Source organism: Lithobates pipiens, unplaced genomic scaffold (assembly GCF_037356315.1).
Source record: "Lithobates pipiens isolate NorthernLeopardFrog02 unplaced genomic scaffold, aLitPip1_a1.2 Scaffold_16, whole genome shotgun sequence".
Lineage (NCBI taxonomy): Eukaryota > Metazoa > Chordata > Amphibia > Anura > Ranidae > Lithobates > Lithobates pipiens.
Window position 1 is genome coordinate 194,906,717 of NW_027507748.1, and position 24,810 is coordinate 194,931,526.

At 43.9% G+C, this 24,810-nt stretch overlaps 1 protein-coding gene across 1 annotated transcript in view; it reads left to right on the forward strand.

Moving 5' to 3' along the window:
* Nucleotides 1-24,810, forward strand: part of LOC143982287 (cyclic AMP receptor-like protein A) — a 933,494-nt gene that overhangs the window by 153,023 nt on the left and 755,661 nt on the right. The window lies entirely within an intron of this gene.

The window sequence follows — 24,810 nt, forward strand, 5'->3', positions numbered from 1 at the left end:
ATGATCATCCATTTTTTTTTTTTTTTGCATGCTAGTCTCATGTTGAAAATTAAGACATTACTAAAGTTAAAGCGGGAGTCCGCCGGGAGTTGAGCCGTTTTTTTTTGTTTTGTTTTTATAAAAGCCAGCAGCTACAAATACTGCAGCTGCTGACTTTTTAAATAAGGACACTTACCCGCCCAGCGCGCCCGCGATGTCGGCACCCGAAGCCGATATCTCGATCGTCTCTCGGGTGCTGCCGCCGCCATCTTGGGTATGGGAATCAGGAAGTGGAGCCTTTCGGCTTCATTTCCCGGTTCCCTACTGCGCATGCGCGAGTCGCGCTGCGCAATAAGGATGGACCCGCTGCCTCTGGGATCTGTGTGTTTCCCAGCAGGCAGCGGGGGACTTTCGGAAAGGGGCGTAATCTACGCCCCTTTCCGCAGAGAGCTATCCCGGAAGTGGGTGCAGATACCTGTACTGTACAGGTACCTGCACCCCCCTCCCCCCTGAAAGGTGCCAATTGTGGCGCCGGAGGGGGGGAGGATTCCAATGAGCGGAAGGTCCACTTTAGGGTGGACCTCCGCTTTAAGAAAATTCTCGTACGACAGAATACAACTTTGGAAGTGATGTAATGTGTTGCATTGTAATGTATTCTTTCATTTCTGAGCATGCGTGGTCTTGGTCTTCTGATTTTTTTCGGACAAATGCTGTACTGATTAGATAAAAATAGTTTGTTCTGTTCTCATATGAGATAATTCCATGCTTGTCCCTTTGGATAATTTAGCATGAGCTGTTGTGATCAGCTCTTGAAAGCGGTGTGCTAATGATCAGATTATTGTACCATTGCTTCAAAAGTGGTATTTTTCATCCGATTTTCTCATCGTGTGTAGAAGGCATTAGTACTTGGTCTGGCATACGCTATTGTTCCTTTCATCGTTATGTTCTTGATATTCTTTATGCTATGATGTTTACAGCCTTTCGTAATTTTTTTCTTTAACATGGGGGTTACATCATGGACGTTCCATAGCTATATAAGCGGTTGTAAAAGTGGGCAATAGTGTGAGCTTCTGTCCCCTCTCTGTGTCTGCTTGTAAATCTATCTTCATAATAGCCACTTCCTGTTTGTTGACAAAAAAGTGTGGCACAATGTCATTTATTGAAACACACTACTAAATACCTAGCTGTAGTTCTAACCTTTTCCGACTGTAAAAAGTAAAGTTTATAATGGAGTTTTCCAGACAGATACAAAATAGAAACTAATGCAGCTCTGTTCTCAATAATAGATAATTAAATATATTTTATGAAAGCAGTGCCTTCTCACATTGACTTGATATCAGCCTCTTGCATTTCCAGTACAGCACCCAGCTGGGAGAGGGAGAAGCAAGAAAATAAATCAATCAGTGATAGCCGGAGGGAGCAGAGTTAAGCCTAGTACATACTAATAGTTTTTTTTTGTTCAACCCAGAGGGTTGAAAATGAAAAAAAAAACCCTGAAAGCTCTGGTTAGAGCCACTGTACTAACAGTCCGACGGTAGTACAGCGATCTCTCCCATTGAGCTGTTGTGTTCTGGCAGGGGGACGGCCCCCCACCAGAACACTCTGGTTAGTGCTCTCAGCCATTGGCTGACCGTTCGCTTGCTGGTTTTCCAGCATGCTCGTCCTACAGAAGCAGGCCAAACAGCTGGCTTTTGTCAGACTAGCTGGTATACACACGGCCTGAATGTCGGCTGGTTTTTATTGAACTGGCCGATGTCAGTTTGCTGCTTTTACTTTTACTTTCCAGGCACAAGCTGGTGTAATAGGTCAAAGAGAGCACCAAATGAAAAATTCTTAGGAGTCTAAAATCTTTATTGTTTAACTACTTACAATAAGCAGGGCACAGGACATCCAACACATTTTGGGAGCCTCACAATCTCCTTTCGTCAAGGCTGGGTGAAATGGCAGAAAGACTCATACACTGCTACTTCTTCTGTGAACATCAGCACTGACTGTTTAGAGCAGGGATATGCAATTAGCGGACTTCCAGCTGTTGCAGAACTACAAGTCCCATGAGGCAAAGCAAGACTCTAACAGTCACAAGCATGACACCCAGAGGCAGAGGCATGATGGGACTTGTAGTTTGGCAACAGCTGGAGGTCCGCTAATTGCATATCCCTGGTTTAGAACATCCTCTGCCTGCAGATGAGTTTTCTTAGGAGTGATTTTTAACATGCTTCCGTTTCACCCAGACCTGATAAAGGGGGATTGTACAGACCGCGAAAGGTGTTGAATGCCCCTTAGCCTGCTTGTAATGAGCTGAACAATAAAGAATTTGGACTTTTTAATTTGGTGTTCTCTTTGACCTATCACACTTAGATTGTTCAATTTGACTAAATGTCCTCTCTAGGGGTATCCCAGTCATTGTGGTCAGTTGCTGAATATAGGCCAAATGGGCTCAAGTAATGATCTTATCCATGGTTTGATAACTTGTGAAAATCCATGTCCATCACCCCTCTACCACAACCAGTAAGATTATAAGAGGACATAGCTGCAGGTACCCTGGAAATGATCATAAAACAGTGCTCTTTAGGAGACAGTGATGTTGGCTCTGGTTGAGGACATCACTTACATAGTTGCATAGTTATTCAGGTTGAAAAAAGACACACATCCATCTATTTCAACCAATGAAAGAGAAAAAAAAATATACAATCCCATATGCCCAATTCTATACCCACAGTTGATTCAGAAGAAGGCAAAAAACCCCAGCAAAGCATGATCTAATTTGCTACAGCAAGGGAAAAAAAATACCTTCCTGATCCCCTGAGAGGCCATCAAATATTCCCTGTATCAACCTTACCTATAAATGTTAGTACCCAGTTATATTATGTACATTTTGGAAAGAATGCCGATATTTTTTTTAAATCAATCTAATGAGCTGGCCAGAACCAGCTCTTGAGGGAGTCTATTCCACATTTTCACAGCTCATACAGTGAAGAAACCTTTCTGTACTTTTCCTCTAGATTTAAAGAGTGTCCCCTTGTCCTTTGTATTGACCTTTAAAGTGAATAACTTAACACCAGGTTCACTATATGGACTCCTTATTTATTTGTACATGATGATCATATCCCCCCTTAATCGCCTCTTCTCAAGAGAGAATAAATTCAGATCCTCTAATCTATCCTCATAGCTGAGGTCCTCCACGACTCTTATCAGTTTGGTTGCCCTTCACTGCACTTTCTCCAGTTCCCTGATATCCTTTTTGAGAACTGGTGCCCAAAACTGAACTGCATATTCAGATAAGATCTTACTAATGATTTGTACAGGGGCAAAATTAGATATCTCTCTCTGGAGTCCATACCTCTCAATACAAGAAAGGACTTTGCTTGCTTTGGAAACCGCAGCTTGGCATTGCATGCTATTATTAAGCTTATGATCTACCAAAACCCTGATCCTTCTCAACCATTGATTCCCCCAGTTGTACTCCCCCTAGTATGTATGATGAATGCATATTCTTAGCCCCCAAGTGCATAACTTTACATTTATCAACATTAAACCTCATTTAACACCTAGCCGTCCAATTAAACAGTGCATTGAGGTCAGTTTGTAAGTTGGATACATCCTGTAAGGATGAGGACATGAGCAGTTACCTCTGGATTTAGGGCACACTGCCTGAGCTGTGAATGCAGATAGCACCACAAGGCGATGGTAACTCCTGTGCGAATGCATGATAGTGATGTCGTCATGGACCAGCCATTCAATCAGGCAGAGAGCACGGACCTGGAGGGAAGAACGGACAAGGATAGAAGTGCCAACAAAGTTGACAGCTCAGCTCTGGAGGGCTTTGTTTGTCAGATCAATCTGTCACAATGAATGTGCTAATATGTGGTGCATTCTTGCACATGAGAGCATCAACCAAATGGGACCTGTTTTTAAAAATAAAAAATAAAGCATGGTTTACTATGGCTTTAAGACTGAATATTTAGATTCTTGCATAAGCCAGTCATACTTTTTTTTTTTTTTTTTTTAATCTGCATATATTAAATCAGTCATTCCCTGAAAAGGATCATGGCCCATTCATTCGGTTCTTTACGAATCTGTGCTTAGAATTAAAATGCACAAAAAAATTTACACATCTGGTAAGACACGATCTGTCGTGATCTAGTCCATACAAAGAAGAGCAAGTTGTTCCATATTCCATTATATCAGTTAAACTGATGGAAATTCAGTCTGTAAATTGATCTGTAGTCACTAACAAAAGCAATTGTGAATTTGAACAACTGAAGTCTATCTGTGCTTAAAATGTAAAATTATATATTAATTTCCAGATTGTACTTCAATTATTTCTGACTTACTCCTATTAATCTGAGCGATTTTAGGTCTCTAAACTTCTTAGTAAAGTTCCCCACACAATTACTTCCTTGTGTTCTGTGACCCATATTCACTGTGCCCTGTGAGTAGGCAGTACTGTGTCACACATTTCACATTTCATTGACTTCTGAACTACAGAGGAGCTAAGAGGAGGAGTTGTTTCAGGAGGCAGAGCAGGATTACAGGAATCAGAGTTTTCATGCAGTAACATACCATGGGATATGTAGTCCTTAAAAATGCCAATGTAAACAACAGAAGAGAAGCTGCAAAGCATGCAGGGAATCCAGAAAGTTGTGGTAAGAGATGGGCAGCCACAGGCAGCACTAATGACAGGAGCTTTTTCAAGTAAGCTTATATGGGATTGTCAAAAATACCTTTTCAATGTATTACTATTACAGTGCTGATGTTATTTAATTGAAAGTATATGCTGTGATTAAAGATCTCCTTTAAATTGTTATCTGCTGAATATTCTGTCAGTAATGTAGCCTGCCATTGGGAATGTGCCATATCATATATGCATAGAAGATGTGTTGCATATATAGCAATCAGCTAGATGTTTTTGGCTGCATTGAGTATGTTCAAGGGTAGTGCTGATCTGAGCTGGCTGTCTGATTTCTGTATTCGTTTTTTGGTCATTGTTCAAGTGTTACACAAGTTACATAATTCATCTTCAAATTTTGATTCTGAGCCAACCAGACAGCTTAATAATTAATTGAACTTTCGCTCTGTCACTGTTCCAGGGAATTAACAGGTCAACATAACCTTTTCCAGTATCACTGAAATGGATGCTTAGCCATCTATTATCCAATACTTTGTAATTATCTATATGATGAATTCACTTTATGATGATGTTATTAGCATGACATTTTGCTAAGATGGATTAAAGCTTCTGATGGTTCTTGATGGTTCAGTACATATAACATTAGCCTTGTAGCACTGGGGTATGGGTTTTGTCTCATGGGTTACTATATGCATGTGTCCTCTCTGTGTTTTGTATTTGTTTCCAGTTCACCACAATCTAAAAACATACCATCAAGTTATTTGGCTTTTACTTAGGCTAAGTTCACACCATTGCATGCCGGGAATGCATGCATTCCTGGCATGAGAGAAACGTACTGCTGTTAATTTTATACTGGCACCCCTTACGCATCAGCAAACCGTCTGCATTTTCACACACACACATGGTGCCGCAGAACCATTCGATTTCGTGAGGTGCAATTTTCAAAAAGGGTCTGAGACTTATTTCCTTGCGTTTCTGCAGGTAGAGCAGCCCATTGAAATTCATGGGCTACCCTACCCACAGCCCGTACAAGTGTGAACCAGGCCTTAGAGTCAAACCATTCATACATGATCCCCATTTCTTGTAAAGTCTGAATGCTTTTTGGTATCTATGGTCGTATTTAAAATAGACCCGGCCAATAGAAATGGGTGAACTGTTCGGGCTCAGCATTGGTTTGGTCCCAAACAGCACTCATTCGCAGCAGGATGTTTAGTGCATTCTAGGGCCCTGACTGGCCGAAGCAATGCAAATGGTCACAAACGCAAATTCTCATGCGCTTGGGAGTGGACTTACTTAATATGAATAAGCTATATCTCCATCTTGGCTTGTATGGATAAGTCTCCTCTTGCTGCCCTCATACTACCGGGGGAGTCTAAAACAACTGGAACCACAAAAAAAGAGGGAGCACTGACCTAGTGCATTATCCTAAAACCATAGCTTTGTTGATATAAAAGGTGGTGAGTATTATACTCACAAAATAACAATTCCATGAAAGCTCATCACATAGCACAGCATCATCCAGTCCACAATACAACATACCATGTGGCAGAAGGAGTTGAAGATCCAATTACTAATACATTTCAAGGACTAGCCTCTTCCTCAGAGCCAATAAGACTGTTACCTGCACTCCTCCCAAAGTTTAGTCTTGTTCCGGTCCCATAGACTTTATTAGGGTTCTTGACTCCGGCCACAATTTGAGAATTCTGGTGTTGAACCAAAGTGAGGGGTTATTTGGCCCATCCCTACTGGCCAACAGTCTCTAGTGAATTCTGTACAAGGATTTTGTTTAAGAAAAGGTCTTGTAGTCAGTAGTTAAAATTTGTATTGATGTTATAAGGTAGTTTAGATCACATTTTTCAGTAGCATTCACATGCCACTTTTCCATTATTTGTTAAGCTGTTGTCTGTACTATATACATTCTGTGTATTTTTTTCTTGTTTTGCTGTAAGTGGGAATGGATGGCTAGTGGAAAGCATGCATTTGCTATTAATTGTATCTGCTTCAACTAAAATGACCTTATATGAAATTCAAGCAGGGAAATTTTTCAGGGGCAACACAACTTTATCTCAGAAATATTTTTCTTAAATGTACAGCCATATTTTCAATCTTGCACACTTGTACGGGCTCATCACCTGTGCTGAAATTGCTTACTTTGCTGTGGGTTTCTCACAGTGCGCAATAGAAGCTGCACCAAGTCAGACTGCCTTTATCTTCTGGCTGGGGGATGTTTAGCATCATCTGGTCCTCTCCTCCTGAACCTGATTGTCCCTGGCCTGCCCCTTTCATTCATTGGATTTCAGCTCTTTTAATCCTAGAGGCTTAGTAAAACATGTGGGCATTAACTAGGGTAGTCTGCATGTAAATTCAGATTGCCTAGGAATGTCACTCATACAGACTCACGCCAGCCCCCCCCCCCCCCCCACATACATGAAGGCATTTTGTTATATGCCTACTTCTCCCAAGAGGCACCCCGCTGCTCCCATCATGGCTGAGGATTCCTGAGAAGAGTGCAGAGGCAGGGTGCTGTGATGTTTTAAGAAAGCTATATACAGAGCCCTGCCATCACCTTCCACCACCTACAATCTGCCTGCATTGGATGGAGAAACACAGAGACTCAGTGATAATAGAGTACATATTGAAAAAAAGGTTTTATTTAAAATATTTCATTAGTATGTCAATGAAGATGAAAAGTAAGGGAGCCAGGGCAGACAAAGTAGCTTAAACTAGCTTTTGAAGGATGCTTCCAGAAGGAGATATTTTCTCACTTCAGACACCCATTCACACGAGCCCTAAAATTGAAAAAAGTGGATCTGAAGTCCAGCAACAGTAAGCATGCAATTGCATGTATAATTTATGTGTAACTGCTGTAAAATGCCATGTAAACAATTAAACCAACCAAACACAGATTGAAACTTGTCTGGTTCAGCAGGAACCAGTGAAATTTTGATCCATGTATTGGCAGGCTGGTTGTACTAAAGTCAATCAATCGACTTCAGTACATCCAGCCTGTCTGTTTTTTTTACTCCTTCGCTGCTGGTACAATAAGTATGCAGATCTCATACCTGTTGGGCTACTGGGGAAGCTGAAAATAACTGTAGTTGTTAACACTACTATCTTCTGGGCCTTGCTCAGCTTCCCCAGCACAGGGGTCCACTTGCTTGGTACCACTTCCATTCATAGAACATCTTGTATTTATTTTTCAATTATTATAAGGCGTGGTCTGATTGGGCAAGGTGGAGACCATAATATCATTGTCCAGTTGGAGAACCTTTGTATTTTTTGAAAAAGATATAAGGCAGCAATGTAGTAAGAGTGAACTTCTGTGGTCAGTGTGCAGAGGGGAAGCTGCTTGCACAGAACCTGAGCAAGGCCCAGAAAATCACTGAAGAAGATTTTTAGCTTCCCCAGCAACCCATCAGGTATGAGATAAGCGTATTTACATTGTGTCAAGCTGAATTTTATTTAAATCTTTTTTATTAAATTTTAATTGACATACAAAAATTGCCCATGCAGGGGCTAAACATTACCCACACAGGGGCAAATCCTCTGATGCGGCAAACGACCACAACAGGGCACATCTTATAACCTAAACAGCCTGCCCCTGAAGCAGCAACAGTCCGCAACAGGGCAGAACACTAATAACACAACCTTACTTATCTATACCCCAATGTGGGGAGAGGTTTAGGTTAGGAGAGTCTGTGCTCAATACTATAATGACAGGATAACGTGAAATGAGAGTACCTGGGTCAATCCGCTATCATACTATAACCGTAAAGCTAATCTAGGGGTTAGTTACTGCATCAGTTGCCGTAGTATGATCATCTAACCAACAGGTCCACACCCTTTCAAATTTTGTGGGCAACCCCTGCCCGAATAGGTGGCTTTATACAGGTGCAGACTGGCATTCACTAGATTCTTCCAGAACCTGACAGAAGGGGGAGATGACTGCTTCCAGTTCATTGTGATGGCCTTGCGTGCATAGTACAACAAGAGGGATATGAGTGTTTTCCTAGCCCTGATGATTGACATTTGCTCCACCAGCCCCAGCAGACAATATTTAGGATCATAGGGAACACTAATCTTAGTAATCCTATCACATGGAGAACCTCCCTCCAATAATGTGCAATTTCTGGGCAAGCCCAGAAAATATGAAAGAAGTCCCCTGGTTGATAGGAGCACCGCCAGCACGTCGGGGAATGCACTGGCGACATCTGGTGTAGTCTGTGGGGTGTGTCGTGAGCTCTGTGTATAATTTTATATTGGACTAGTCTGTCCCTGGCTGATACCAGAGGGGAGAATGGAGAATCCCAGTGTCAAGCTGAATTTAATAATTGTAAGTCTTCCTGGTCTTCAGCTTTAGGCAGTTAAAACCATTTGCCAACTCCCAGGAAATAGTAGGTATGTATTTGAACTATGTGCTTGAATTATGTATGAAGCATGCACACAGACTAGGTTGACCGTGGAAAAACGCAGCTAAATTATGCCCCAATTTTACAGTGTTATTTGCGGTTGGTGGTCAAAACGTTCCTATCCTGAGCACGATTTTTCTGCATTCAGGAGAGGGAGGTTAAGAGAGGTTGAACCTCCCCTAACTAGAGCAGCTTCTAAACCCTTGTAAAAGCCTATGTGTGCATGTACACATTGGCTTTTATGGATTTGCGTTTAGGAGCTTTGACAAAAAACGGCAAAAGCTCCTAAACGCAAGTTTAGAAGCTGAAGTGTACATGAGCCCTAAGAATGTTGTTTGTAAATGTTCTTTTTAAGAATATTCTATTTTCTAATTGTTGCTGGGTGCAAATCATTGTCCATTTTTGACCGCAATGATAAGAAAATTCAAAGAAGCAGGATGGATCCAAATTTCTAACGGTGAATGGGGTTTTCATTTGCAAAATTACATTTATTCCAAAACCGAATGTTAAAAGCAGACAGATTTTTTAAGTACTTTCATATTACATTTGTCAAGTTATCAAAAGTACTTTGGTACAAATATTCTTTAAAAAATCTAGCAGTGTATGGCCAGCTTTAGTTATTATCTTAGTAACATCTGCTATTACTACACATACCCTAGAACTCTGGTGGCCCAGCAGATGGTGGCAACTATATGGCCTATTTAGAGAGCATAGATACCACAACTATAATATTGTGGGACATTATTGTGTGTTCTATGTAAATATGTTTTCAGCAAACCCTTTTGCATTAGAGTATCTTGGCTGTTTGCTCCAGTAGTTTTTGTGTTTTTTTTTTTTTTTTTTTTCATTGACAGAAGCTTTAATTAAATATCAGCACAAAGAGCGAAGACAAGAAAAACCTGTGTCAAGATATGTTGAATTTGTGTTGTGGTTTGTATTGTAAAGTGTTTGCTGTTAATGGATATGCTTTAGCATAAGGGAATATCCTTTTGTTGGGATTTTCCACAGTAATAATAAACAGCAGCAGGAAGTAAAGAAAAGCAGAAAAACAAGTAATCTCCAGAGCGCAGTTTTTTCCTATGCCTTCTCTGATCAGTAGGGTCTGGTAAAGTAATCAGGGCTAATAATCAGTCTCAGTGAATGCCATTATCTCGTAGTTGTGCTATCCACAGCTATGCCGAGGTGCTTAATGAGCATGGCAGGCTTAGGGAGATCCATCAACAGTTTTTTTTTTCTTCCTTATGATTTGCACGGTTTAGTAGGAGAAAATAATCTCTCTAAATGGTGCTGCACTTTACATCTTTAAATGTACAGCGGTTCAGCAGCCTCGAAATGGAACATAATTAAGCTGCCTAGTTCAGGCAACTTATTCCAAAGGGTTTTTTCCTCTTCGCTCAGATCATCTGTTTGCTTAAACATATTATGAGATTGGCGTTTTGCATACCCCTGCACTGCAATGTATGTTTTTTTGCATAATGAACAAGAACTGAAATCCCATGGAGAGACTTGTGCCAGAGATTCGTATTTCTAGAAGAAGAGTGACTGACGTGAATTTATGAATGTAGACTGTGGGACCACAATAATATAATACACAGGGGACAACTTGGATCTTCGATCTCTCTTAAAGCTGCAGTGCTATAATGAATATATCACTGCTACAAAAAAATAACTGTTTTTCAAAGTGTTTGTGATCTGTAGATAAGTAATGATACCATTATATCAAAGGAAAACGTAACCCAAGATCAAAGATATAATATAATGCAGCTTACCAGTCCTTTGGCGTGGTGGCTGCATTTGTTTTTATTTTGCAGGCTAAAAACTTTTATAGCAAGTGCAGAAAGGACCTGTTAATCTTGGCAGAAGTCCTAATGCAGAAATTCTAAATGACCAGTCTCCCCAACCTCCTTGTAATGGAGATGACCAATGGCAGCCATGTTTGATGTGTAGCCTACATGTCAGCCATGGCTCTTTCCATAGATACATTCGAAAATGAGTGTAGTCACTAATTTCTCCACTGAAAGGAAGTGCCATTTGCAGTAGACCAGGGAAAAATAAAGTAAAAAAAGCCTGGAAAATAATGGGCTTTAGGTAGTTTATGTACTTTTTCTTAATGAATTTTTCTACCTTTGATGTTACCCTTCGGGTATCTCATATGTTTGTGGTTATAGTCCTACCATACATCAGGTCTGCCTTATCTATAGGGCCAATATGGGTGGCTACAAACCCAGAAGGTCTAGTCAATGCCAGAAAAGGTGTTTTCTATATGATGACACACACACACACACACACACACACCAGGCCATGCCTGAGCCAATGTGTTATGCTTCCTATTAATGCTTGAAATTGTGTAATGCACTTTGCATTTGATGATCCATATTGAAGTGCTGTAAATTCAAATAGTTTCTAGTTTTGCAAAATGCCAGTAAGCTACACAGTTGTTCTTACCCTCAATGTGCTCCCAATCCCTGAGATTGCTTTTGGAGTAGTCATGTTATTAGATGGCATATTCAATAAATGGCTGAGTTCTTAACTTCTCAGTATAGATTTACTTTGAAGTAAACGTAAAAATGAGAATACTTCAAGGCTAAGTTCATATTTTTTTAAATCTAAATTCCCACTTGAGCGACTTGGTAATGGGTGGTTGACAGGTCCATGTCCACTATGCAGAGCGAACAGGGACACAGCCCACTCTACTCTATGGGCCCTGCGTTCCAATCCGCCCAGTTGGAAGGGGACAGATCCCCTTCTGTTATTTTAACGGATTGAATTGGAGGTAGGCGGTTGTAAACTGTTTGTTTACATCTGCCATTCCATAGAGGTGAATGGAGGGTCCAATTGGATTGGTCTAAGCGTGGGAAAGGGGCCTAAAGCTGCTTTCACACTGATGTGCTGCAGTTTACCCACACCGCGGGTGCAGCTCAGTGCACCTGTGGCTTTCCTGCGGGTTAGCTGCTCTTTGCCATAGACTTCTATTATATCCTGCAGGCGTGGTGCACTTTCTGAAAGTGCATCAAACCCACAGGTAATAACAGAAGTCTATGGCTCAGTGCTGATAACCCGCAGGTGCACTGCGCTGCACCTGTATATCAGTTTGAAAGCAGCCCAGTAACCACTGCAGAATAGATATGTCCATATATACCCTGTGATTTTAGTAGTAAACATGCCTTTAATACCAGTCTCTATTCAGGTATTGCCAGCTGTTGCTGTCCCAAGCAGAGTGCATTTGGTATCACTCTGTCTGTGACAGGAGCTGGCACTATACAGGAAGCAATGGCTCCGCTTCACAGCAGCTTGCTTTCTCTTTCGTCGGCTTCATTCACAACACTGATGCTCTGAGATGGAGGGCCTGCAACCCGCAGTCGGGGCTTGCCAACCCACCATCCCAGAGCAGGAGGTTGCAGGCCACATCGGATGGCTCTGCAGGCCACATGTAGCCCCCTGGGCCACTGGTTGGGCACTCCTGACCTAAAGTCTGTTCAGAAAGTAAGGCAGAAGTAATGGAGCAGGGTTTTTAAACATCCATGAAGAGAGTGAGGCGTTGGTAGAATAAATGGAAAGCTGTTTTATTTTTGCTAAATAAGTACATTAATGCTATATTGGTACGTAGGGGAGCTGGAATTTAGAAAAAAAAAGGTGAACTTAGCCTTTAAAGTGTTACTAAACCCAGAACCTGCATTCACTATGTCTTGTCTCCCACAGTACACAGAACATGGAAATGCAATTATTTTAGTGACTATAATCTGCTAAATACTTTCTTTTCATCAGCAGTATATAGCAGTCATGTGACTTCTATCAGTTCCTAGTAAAGCTTGTAGGAGGAATTTTCATTTCTCCCACAATTGTCATATCAGGATCCAGGAGACCCCTGACCCTGTGTCTGGACAGTGCTGATCACATGCATCCTCCCCCAAAAAAAAAAAAAAAAAAAAAAAAACCTCTTACAATACACACCAAACTGAGCATGTACAGCCTGACTTTATAGACTCTGTAAATATCAGGTTATTTTTTGGAGTCAGTGGAAGAAGAGGAGGATCTGTGTATACAGGATCAAACAGCCTTTTTACACAATGCAGAGGATTAACCCCTTAGGTTCCACACTAAGGAATATATCAAGCATGCTTTACTGCATATACAGACTGATTTTACTGTTGTTGGTTTAGTAACATTTTAATCAATCACCTGGGTTTGCATCATTTGTTAATGTAGTATTCCATATTTCAATAAGCCCCCATCCACAGACCACGTTACCCACCATGAGACATTTGTGGGAAAGATACCCTTGTCCTCTCAACATTGGAATAAGCTGCTTTTGTCAATACAGTTATTGGAAGCTGGCAGTGGGTTATAGGGGGATGAGGATGGCGGGATAGGGTGTTAGCAAGGCGGCAGTGGGGTGCCACATGTGATAAAGATGAGGATGACAGGAGGTAGGTTGTTAACAAGGTGGCAGTGAGGTACCAGGTGTGATGAGGATGACAGGGTAGGGTGTTAGCAAGGTGGCAGTGGGGTGCCAGGTTTGATGAGGATGACAGGAGGTAGGGTGTTTCCAAGGTGGCAGTGGGATGCCAGGTGTAATGAGGAAGACAGGGGGTAAGGTATTAACAAGGTGGCAGTGGGGTGCCAGGTGTGATGAGGATGACCGAAGGTAGGGTGTTGGCAAGATGGCAGAGGAGTTCCAGGTGTGATGAGGATGACAGGAGGCAGGGTGGTAGCAAAGCAGCGGTGAGGTGCCAGGTGTGATGAAGATGACAGGAGGTAGGGTGTTGGCAATGTGGCAGTGGTGTGGCAAGTGTGATGGACATCATAGCTGATTGCTGAATGTGTTATATGGAACAGTGGCAGTGGTATGTGCAGTGTTATCTCATTTATGGGAATTGCTGACTCTTGAAATCCATTATAGCCTGTGTCCTCTTGCTTTTATGGTAGGCAGAGCTTTCATCATTCAGGATGTAACATCCTACCCACTGTGTTCTTTTTTAGTTAATGGGCCTGGAGGAGGAGGGAGGGACTGGGCTGTCATTTAGGATCTGTATACACACCCAAATGTATAATCTCAAAACAATGTGACCTGACTAGCTACGATCAAACAGGAAATGTTCTCTCCAGCAATAGATACCAAAAAGCATGTGCAACCAGACACCACTCACTGTGTCTTATTCAGATTTGTCCAGGGGGACAGAGCAGGAGGGGAGGATCTGTGCATACAGGATAAAACAGCTTTTTTACACAATGCAGAGGATTAACCCCTTAGGTTCCACAGTGAGTATAACAAGCATGCTATTCTGCATATACAGACTGATTTTACTGTTGTGGGTTTAGCAACACTAACATTTCCCTCACCGTCTTTCAGGACAGCCACAATGAGAGACATGGGCTTCTCCTCTCTTTGAGAAATACAGCATCAGCCAATAAAAAGATAGCTCCCCCCTGCCGGTCCTCACTTATTGGTGTTTCCTACGGTAGGGAGACACTGCCAGGAACTATGGCCAGATATTCAGAGGGCTGAGGCCAAAGTTTGTCCTACAGGGGAGGCCGGGAGGCACTCCTAGGATGTCGGTGGGTCACCTACCTGCTTCAAGATCGCCCCCCCCCCATCTTCTCCATGTATGGGCGGAAGATCCGGATGTCCTCTATCGTATCCACAGGGATATAGCAGGGAGGCAGCTCCGTTCTCCTCGCGTGCTGGTGCGGCTGCAGTTGGAAGCCAGCCGGCAGAGTGGTGGGTGACTTCATTTCCGGTGGTGGGCAGATGCTTCCCTTTGACCTGCGGCTTCCAGTTTTGGGTCACGGACACTGATAGAGGCCAGGCACGGGCGAGGAGCTGGGAATGTCGCACAGGCAGCGTGAGGCTCCACGGGTGACCACCAATGTGGCAATGTCAGAAGCAGTGCCTGCCCAGGCAGCGCACAGTGACACCAGCTTCAGCCATCCGAAGGTAAGGGAATCCGGGGAAGTTTCCCCTTTACCATGGTTTCCCCCCTCCACTGTATGGTTCCTAGAGGTTGGGGGAGTCCCTCTGGATGGTTAGAAGTAAGGGAAGCTTAGGTCCTTATCTTAAAAGGCCTCAGCATTTCCCTGGGTGTGTTACCTATGTGCAGGCTGGGGAGGGGGAGGGGGGGGTGCGTGTATAGATTGTTAATGTACCCATGCCCCTTTGTGTATTGCAGAAAGCTATGGACAGGTCAAGATCTTCCCATAGCTCTAAAAAAAGTGCTCCTCTTGCAGGGACACGTTAGATTCCTGGACAAACGTTTTGTGCAAGGACTGTATTAATGCACTAGTCGGAGAAAGTACATCAGAGCAGGAGGCAGGTTTAGTGGCTTCAGTGTAGGAGCTTTCTTCCACGTTTCAGTCATTTAAGACCTCAAGTTCAAGTTCCCACAACAGGCCCATCTCTTGCACCTCAAAACACAACCCCTCCACAAACACAGCAGGTTTCAGCATCTATACTGCCAGCCACCCTTGCCAGTGGGGAAGGAACTCCTGGCGTCTCCAGGCAGGAGACTGTAGAAGAGCCAGACAGTGCAACCTCGGGTTCCCAGGAGGAATCAGAGGGGAAAGGCCGGGATGGGGGGGTTCAGCAGGCCTTCATGGTATAAACTTTCTTTGGAATAGATAGAGGATCCTCTTAGGGGCAATTTACACCACAACAGACAAGAAACCCCTGACACTCTACAATCAGATGTACAGGGGCATGGGAGAACAGAAAAAGAGAGTTTTCCTGGTCCAAGATGTTCTGGTGGAAACTGTCAAGAAAGAGTGGATCCCGAGCGGAAACCTTTTTTTCTCTAGAGCTTTGAAAAAAAGGTTTCCATTTTCAGAAGATCCCATGTCCGTCTGGCATAAAACCCCAAACTGGACACAGCTTTTTCCCTCCAGACATACAAATCTGGCCTTTGAAGATATGGGAGCTCTAGCAGATGCTATGGACAAGAGGATGTACTCCCTTTTTAAAGAAAACATGGGAATCACATCCATAGGAAATCTGAAACTAGAAATGGCTGTCACGGTAGTGGCCCATAATTTAGAGCATTGGCTTTCCCAGATTCAGGCGCATATTGAAGCTAGAACTGCTAAAGAGACAATTTTGTCATCTTTTCCTACAATACTGAGAGGAGTGGTATATATAGTCGATGGTTCGGCAGAGTCTGTCCGCATCCCACCAGATCCACTGTCCTAGCCAACTCGGCCAGAAGACCCTTGTGGCTGAAAACCGGGCATGGAGATAGTGCCTCTAAGGTCAAGTTATGCGGTATCCCTTTGACAGGAGATCTGGTTTTCAGGCCCGGACTGGAAGCAGTATTAGACCACACTGTGGATAAAAAGAAGCCCTTTCCGGTCAAGCGCAAGCCCCCTGTCCAAAGCAAAGAAGGGGTTTCGTGCTCAGAAATGCAAGGGAGCCCCCAAAACACAGGGGGAAGATACATTTTGGGGGCAGAGGGGGTGCAATTTTTCACCCTCAACAGCCCAGTAAAACCCAATGAGACTCTAGCCACGGTGGGGGGGGGGGGAGACTGGGGGTTTTCCTCCCACAGTGGGAGCAGGTCTTCTCCAGTCAATTTATCGGGGGGGGGGGCAGATACCTGTCTAATCCAGGTATTTGCTCCCACTTCCAGGCATAGATCAAGGCAGGTTCTGTGGTGATCTCTGTCCCCTCCCGCTGTCTTCTGGAAGACACACAGGTCCCAGAAGACAGCAGGGACCAGTGAAGACACATAGCGTGACTCTCTTATGCACATAGGGAACCAGGCTGTGAAACTGCAAGGCTTCACTTCCCTTCCCTTCAGCCAAGGGACAGATCGGTGTCAGGTCGGGACATCGTGGGCGCCCTGGACACGTAAGTGTGCATATTTTAAGTCAGCAGTTGCAGAATTTGTAGCTGCTGACTTTAAAAAAACTAATTGGTGGAACTCTGCTTTAAATGAAAAAAAATCCAATCTTTGCTTTTCCAAAATGGAATTAAAATGTTGATAAACCTAAAAGTAATGTCTTTTTTGTAAGCCCCCGTTTACACTGGTGCGATTTGTCATGCAATTTGACAGTTCCAAATCGCATGAAAAATCACTCCCTATTGTTGGCAATGGAACTGTTCAAATTACCGTGACTCATGTTGCAGTGTCTTTAAAAAAAGTTCCTGCACTATTCTTTGCTGATTTAATTGCGACTTGCACAGACTTTGGCATGTGCGGCGATGTGTGGCGATGTGCGGCTTTGAAATCGCACTGAAGTAGTGTGATTTCAAAGCTGCAACAGTGTTAATGGGGGCTAAATGCTTCCTATGAATGTAGCCATTTTATGTGTGCTGTTTTGCTTTATTTCAAATTGTTCCAGCCAAAAAAATAAAAATACCTGGTAATTCTGCCAGTTAGTTTCATTTTCTTATTCATGACGGTAACTAGGGATGGGCCGAACAGACCCCTATTCGGTTTGACCCAGAACTTCTGAATACCGAGAAAGTTCGGATCCAAATAACGAACCCCATTAACGTCAATGGGACCCGAACGTCAAAAATCAAAAGTGCCCATTTTGAAGGCTTACATGCAAGTAATTGGGCATACAATGGCTATAGGGGTCCGTGTCCTGCCCCGGGGGACATGTATCAATGTGAGAAAAAGTTTGTGAAAAACATAATTTTTAAATGAGCACTGAGTTTTTTTGATTTTTAAAGTGAAAGCCTAAAAATGAAAAATTCCTTCCAATATAGTGCCTGGGGGGTGCCCTTAGTCTACTTGTAAAGTGGCAGATCTGTACCATTTCTAGAATCTGCTGCAGAAATATTTGCATTTATAAAGTAAAAAAAAATACATTTTCCCTGCAAGCTGCCTTTATTTTGCTCAGCAGCAGCTGGGAAGCCAGTGTGTATGATGAGGCCACAATGTAGTGCATTGGGAACAAGATTAGAGATTTTTTGGATACATTCTGGTGTCACTTTAACTTTGGGTGCGTAAAAGTTGGTCTTTCGGTGTTGGTGGCGCCTTCACACCGTAACCCTATAGAGCAGGGGTGCCCAACCTTTTGAAGAGGGAGGGCCACTTAAGCGAATTTGGTAATGCCGCGTACACACGATCTAACAATCGGGTGGAAAAGTCCGCTGGACAATCCCCCCGTGTGTAGCCTCCGGCACACTTTTTTGACCCGAAAGTACAGCGGACTTAGAAAGTAGTTTTGCACTCCAATCTTCCCGCCGGACTCTCATTTCGGCGGACAATCCGGCCGTGTGTATGCCAGTCCGCCGTACTTTTGAAATGAACGGACTTTTCCTGCCCGGAGAAAAGTCTGCTCATTTCGAGCGGGTCTCCAGGTAGGCGGGGCCCGTGAAGGAGACGTCGCTGGCCCCGCCACCTGGTATGGACTTAAAGGGGAACCCCAACGCCGAAAAAAAATCGGCGTGGGGGTCCCCCCAGGTCCACATCAGACCCTTGTCCGAGCACGCTACCCGGCCATGTGACATCAACCGATGACCCCACCCCTTGTCCCTATATAAGTCGCCGCGCAGCGCATCCCTGGCATTGCAGCCGGAGAGAGCGTTGAGTCAACATCTCCAGGAGAAGAAGGAGAAGGAGAAGAAGAAGAAGAAGAACGGAAGGCGGCGGCGACAGAAGACCGGGCCACCGCCTGTAAAAGAGCTATAAGAAGGCGCGGTGGCCCGGCAGAAGAACCGAAGAGGGGGACAAGACCCCCGAAGTCGGAAGAAGAGGGCGGCGGCGAGGAAGAAAGCCGGGCTCCTCTGCTAGTAAAAGAGCTACAATAAGATAGCGGAGGAGTCCGGTGAGAAGACCCCTGAAGACGGAAGTCCCCCGGAGCTGTGCAATAAACTATTTTATTTTGTGTGTTGTGTTTTTTTTTGTACTTTATTTTACAGGTGAATGGGTAGGGGTACATTGTACCCCATACTCATTCACATAGGGTGGGGGGCCGGTATCCGGGGGCCCCCTTATTAAAGGGGGCTCCCGGATTCCGATAAGCCCCCCGCCTGCAGACCCCGACAACCAACGGCCAGGGTTGTTGGGAAGAGGCCCTTGTCCTCATCAACATAGGGACAAGGTGCTTTGTTGAGGGCACGTGGCCTGGTACGGCTCGGAGGGGGGCGCTCGCTCGCCCCCCCCCCTTTCCTGGCCGGCCGGGTAGCGTGCTCGGACAAGGGTCTGATGTGGACCTGGGAGGACCCCCACGACGATTTTTTTCGCCGTTGGGGTTCCCCTTTAAGTCCATACCAGGTGGCGGGGCCAGCGACGTCTCCTTCGCGGGCCCCGCCTACCTGGACGCGCTCGAAATGAGCAGACTTTTCTCCGCGTGTGTGGGCGAGTCCTTTCATTTCAAAAGTAGCGCGGATAGTACGGCGGACTTAGTCGCCGTTTTAGTCCGCTGAAAGAGTGCCATGTGTGGGCAAGTAGCCCGTTCGGAAAGTCCGACGGACAGTTTGGCGGGAAATCCGCCAGACTAAGTCCGTCGGATAGTCGACTACGTGTGTACGCGGCATACCTGATCGTGGGCCACAATGAGCAGAGCGGGAGGATGATTGGTCCGTGTCCACAGACACAGCCCACTCTACTGTATGGGCCCTCTGATCCAATCTGATTTGCTCAAACAGAAGGGGCAGATCCATTTCTAGGTTTTTTTTATTTTTTTTTATTTTTTTTTTAAGGTAGGCGGGTGTAAACAGACACAAGTCCGTTTACATCTGCTGCTTCATAGAGGTGAATAGTAAGTCTGATTGGGTCGGACCAATCATGTGAAAGGGGCCTAAGGCTGCTTTCACACTGATGTGCTGCGATTTACCCAAACTGCGGGTGCAGCGCAGTGAACCTGTGGATTTTCTAGCTGCACTTTGCTGTAAACTTCTATTATATACTGCAGGTTTGGTGCACTTTCTGAAGGCGCAACAAGCCCACAGGTAATAACAGAAGTCTATGGCTCAATGCAGGTAACCCGCAGCTGCACTGCACCTGCAGATCAGTTTGAAAGCAGCCCAGTAACCACTGCAAAACAAATATATCCATTTACACTGTGAATTTAGTAGTAAACTTACCTTTAATAACCATCTTCCATTCAGGTAAGCTGGCTGTTGCTGTCCCAGGCGGAGTGGATTTGGGATCACTCCGCCTGTGACAGGAGCGGGCACTATACAGGAAGCATTGGCATATGTGGCTCTGCTCCACAGCCACTTGCTTCCACTACCAGTGGCTTCATTCACAAAACTGCTGCTCTGGGATTGCGGGTTGGCATCCTGTGATCTGGGCTTGCCAACCTGCCATCTTAGAGCAAGGAGGATGAGGGCCACATCAGAGGGCTCCGCGGACCACATGTGGCCCCCGGGCCACTGGTTGGGCACCCCTGCTATAGAGGTACCCTTGGTGAAAGTAAGAATTGGCCTTGCTGTAAAAATTGCAATGATATGCACCTGTCAAACAAGTGCAGAAAAAATACTCTTTGGGTGTCGGGGGCGCCTTCCCACTGTAACCCTATAGAGGTGCTCTTGATGAAGGCAAACAAAAATTGCAATGATATGCATATGGTTGGTGTTTTTGCCACGTTTGATGTGCCTGAAACACAGTTTGCAGATAGCAACAGTGCGATCTGCTGCAGATGTGCTGCAAAAGGCCCAGATAGCTGAGCTTTGGGGAGTGGGCCTGGAGATAACAGCTGCAGAATGTGATGGAATAGGATGGCCGCTCTCTACTCTTTCTTGATGTCTGCCTCCTTGGGATTGTGCCACCTCACCTTCAGTTTCCTTCTCTGCTCTATCTGGCACCCAAGTCGCATCAGTGACCTCATCATCATCATCTCCATCTCCTCTATCTTCATCATTGCCACTGGAGACAACTTGGCAATGTGTTGGGGCTTGGGGAACATAAATGTCAATTTGTCTACCGGTGTTCCCCCCTCTCTCTAGGCCCATGTACCTGTCATCCTTAACCTCAGAAGCAACATCTGAATCCAGTAATGGCTGGGCATCATCAAGGCGCAAGTGGCTGACTCTGTGGTCAAATAACTCAGCTGACTCCTCAATGGCTGATGTTGGGGCTATGGCAGGAATAGATGTGGACAAGGGAGTAGGTTTATCCACTCTGGCAACTGCAGGGGATTGCACACTTGTCTCTGCTTGCATGACAGAGGATGAGGAAGGTTTAGTAAACCAGTCCACCACCTCCTCTGCATGCTGTTGCTGGATAGCATGGGAAAACTCAGAGAAAATGATGCCCTGCCTGAGGACTGACCACCACGTCCACCTTTGCCTGTGGACACATTTGTTGCTGGCCCCCTTACCGTGCCATGGGAACGTCTGCCTCTCCTTGTCCTCCCAGATATTATTGGGAGGGGGTGGTGCTTATAAGCAAATGTAAAGAATAAGTTGAAATCTGTACGTGGATGTGCTTTAATCAGTGTAAAAAGGTGTTTGGTGCACTTTAATTTGAGTACTCACACTACACAGACACACTCCACGGATACACTATAATATACTGCATTATAATGCGCCAAACATCCAGTGGCGCACAGAACTATATGGCGTTAAACTGGCAGTAACACACACAAAACCATCACTACAGTGACACTATCTAAACTGTCCCTACTCTAGATATACACTAATGTAAAGATTACTGACACAGTCTCACTACACTACACTGAAACTATCTGAGCTTTCCCTACTCTACACTAATGTATGTATGAATGACATGGTCTCACTACACTACAATGAAACTATCTGAGCTGTCCCTACTCTAGCTGCACGCTATGCAAATCTGAATGATGGTCCTCTTCACTACACTCAGTCTATACCTAGAAAGACACTAAACTAATATTCTACACTGACAATTGAAGCAAAATAGCACAGTATGACACACTAACTAATAGCACTGAATGGAGCCCTGTTCTATCTCTCTCCACACCAAAATCACACTGAAAATGGCTGCCATTGAAAGAATACTTTTATACTGTGGGGCGGGAATGAGCCATGATTGGATAAAGTCATGATGACAGTGCCCAATCATGACTCTGACAGTGCTCTGTGTCCTGATTGGCTGAAGCTTTCACTGCTTCAGCCAATCAGGGCTTGCTATGCACTGTTCAGTGCCGCAATGCATTGTGGTCGGTTCAGGGGGGCGAACAAACGGCCAAACGACCTGTTTGTTCGGCTGTTCGTTGAAAGTCCAAACAGCTTAAGTTCAGCCTGAACCGTTCGCCCATCCATAATGCTAACCTCCCACAGGCTGATCTAGCCTCTGCAGCACTGCCACCAGTACAATGCTTTCTCTCATTCTCTCCCAAAGAGTATGGTGCCTTGCAACTGAAATCACATCATAGGCAGGAACGCCTCCAGCTTGGTGATTGACTTTGGGTACTCCAAGGAGACTCTCTCTCATCATAGGGCAAAGCAAATCAGCAGTGTGCTTAATGGGACAGGTGATGTGCTGTAGATTAGCACCACCTACAGACCGGGTCTATACAGTCGGAAGAAGGACGCAAATGGGTAAAATGGATCAAGAGGTTTTACAAAAGGTATTTCTGCTGCAGAGATTTGTGCAATGTATGGTAGACACGTGCATTCTTTTTCGTCCGAATGCATTTTCATCCGAATTTCAGGTATTTTTGTTATCGTTTTAACAAACGATAACGAACGTGCAGAATCTGAAAACTGAAAAATCTGACATAAAACAAATGCTTTATTTTCATTTTCGTTGTGACAACAGTTCGATATAGATAGGCGATTTGACATGATGCTGACAATAGCGATCTGTGTCCATCGAACCTGTGGTCGGTTGTGCCTAACCTTAGCTCTATTAGTCCAAGATTATTCGACAGAGAGAAAAGATTCGACTTTATAGAGACAATAGCAAAAAAGGTTGAATGTGCCTAACCAACTCTAATTAGTCCAAGATTTTTTGACATGAAGATTCAACGAAGCAGTCACCACGAGTGGACATTTATGGTCAAATGCTCCGTCCATAGGCTATAGAAGAATTCCAATGTTGGTTGACTAGTAATAATAATTTAAATATAATTATTACTAGTGTCATACATTATAATTCTACTATAGCCTGTAGGTGGAACATTCGACTGGAAATGTATGATTGCGGTGTCATACAGTTTAACTGCTCCGTCAAATCTTCTTAGAACATTCGACAGACACCATAAGCCTTCAATGACAGATTCAACCTTAATTATTTTGGATTTTCGGAAGAATGCATTTTATAACTAAACAAAATAAAAACGAAATTTCGGGAGTAACTAAATAAATGTATTTTTCGGACGAAAACAAAATTCAGAAACAAAATATTTCAGTGGGCACATGTCTAATGTATGGATGGCTTATTTACCATTAGTGTCCCCAACCTACATACCAAGAGGCATATAGAAAAGTTTAGTAACACTTTAAACTCTTTTCTTTCATTGTTAGCATACTTGCTAAATGCATACCATAGATACTGGAGGAAGGTCAAATAATTAGGCATGTTCAAGTTGCTCATTTGCCATCTGTGCCAGTGCATGCCTAAACAATGTACAGTACATGAGTAGCCACTGTCCTTTAGCTTATCATACATAGAAGTGTGACCTGGATAATAATCATAGGCATGCGCAGCCTATTGCATTAGGATGTGCACCCCGAAGCTCAAACATACGTGTGTGTGTGTGTGTGTGTGTGTGTATATATATATATATATATGTATATATATATTATTTACACTAAATTACTAAAAGTATTGTGACATCTGCCTTTATACACACATGAACTTTAATGGCATCCCAATCTTAGTCCGTAGGGTTCAATATTGAGTTGGCCCACCCTTTGCAGCTATAACAGCCTTAACTCTTCTGGGAAGGCTGGCTACAAGTTTTAGGAGTGTGTCTATGGGAATGTTTGACCATTCTTCCACAAACGCATTTGTGAGGTCAGACACTGATTTTGGACGAGAAGGCCTGGCGAGCAGCCTCCACTCTAATATGAAGGCCAGTCAAGTTCCTCCACCCCGAACTCGCTCACCCATGTCTTTATGGCCCTTGCTTTGTGCACTAGTCCAAATCATTTGGTGGAGGGGGGATTATTGTGTGGGGTTGGTTTTCAGTGGTTGGGCTTGGACCCCTAGTTCCAGTGAAGGGAACTCTTAAGTCGTCAGCATACCAAGATATTTTGGACAATTTCATGCTTCCAACTTTGTGGGAACAGTTTGGGGATGGCCCCTGCCTGTTCTAACATGACTGCGCACCAGTGCACAAACAAGGTCCATAAGGACATGGACTTAGCAAAGCTGGTTGAAAATTATATATAACAATCTAATAAATAAAAATTCCAAAGTGCTATAATGGTGTGAACCTCCCATTAATAGGTAATTACCACACTATTATTTACAATAAAATAGCAGAGGTAAAATAAAAAAGTGTTAACTCTAGGTGATCTGGCGGTATCCTATATAATTTATGTTGAAGTGTCATGTTATGAATATTTGTCATATTGACAATTGTGGATCTTGACTGAACATTGTTTTTAGAGCATTCAATAAATGACTATTGTTTTGAACATTATCCTATCTACAGGTTTTCTTAGAGCGCTGCTTTTTTTCTTTTTGTACCACCTGCGCTGCACATGGTTGCAGTGCAATTTTTGGCAAAAAAAAAAGGGAGTTAGGCTCGATTCACACTAGCGCGTTTTTTGATGCATTTTGCAGAAATGCAAGGACATTTTTTAACATGGGTTCCTATGGAACATGCTCACATCAATGCATTTTTGTGCCTCTGCGTTTTTGGAAAGGGTCGGGGACTTTTTTTCATGCAAAATGCAGCGTTTTGCATGTAATA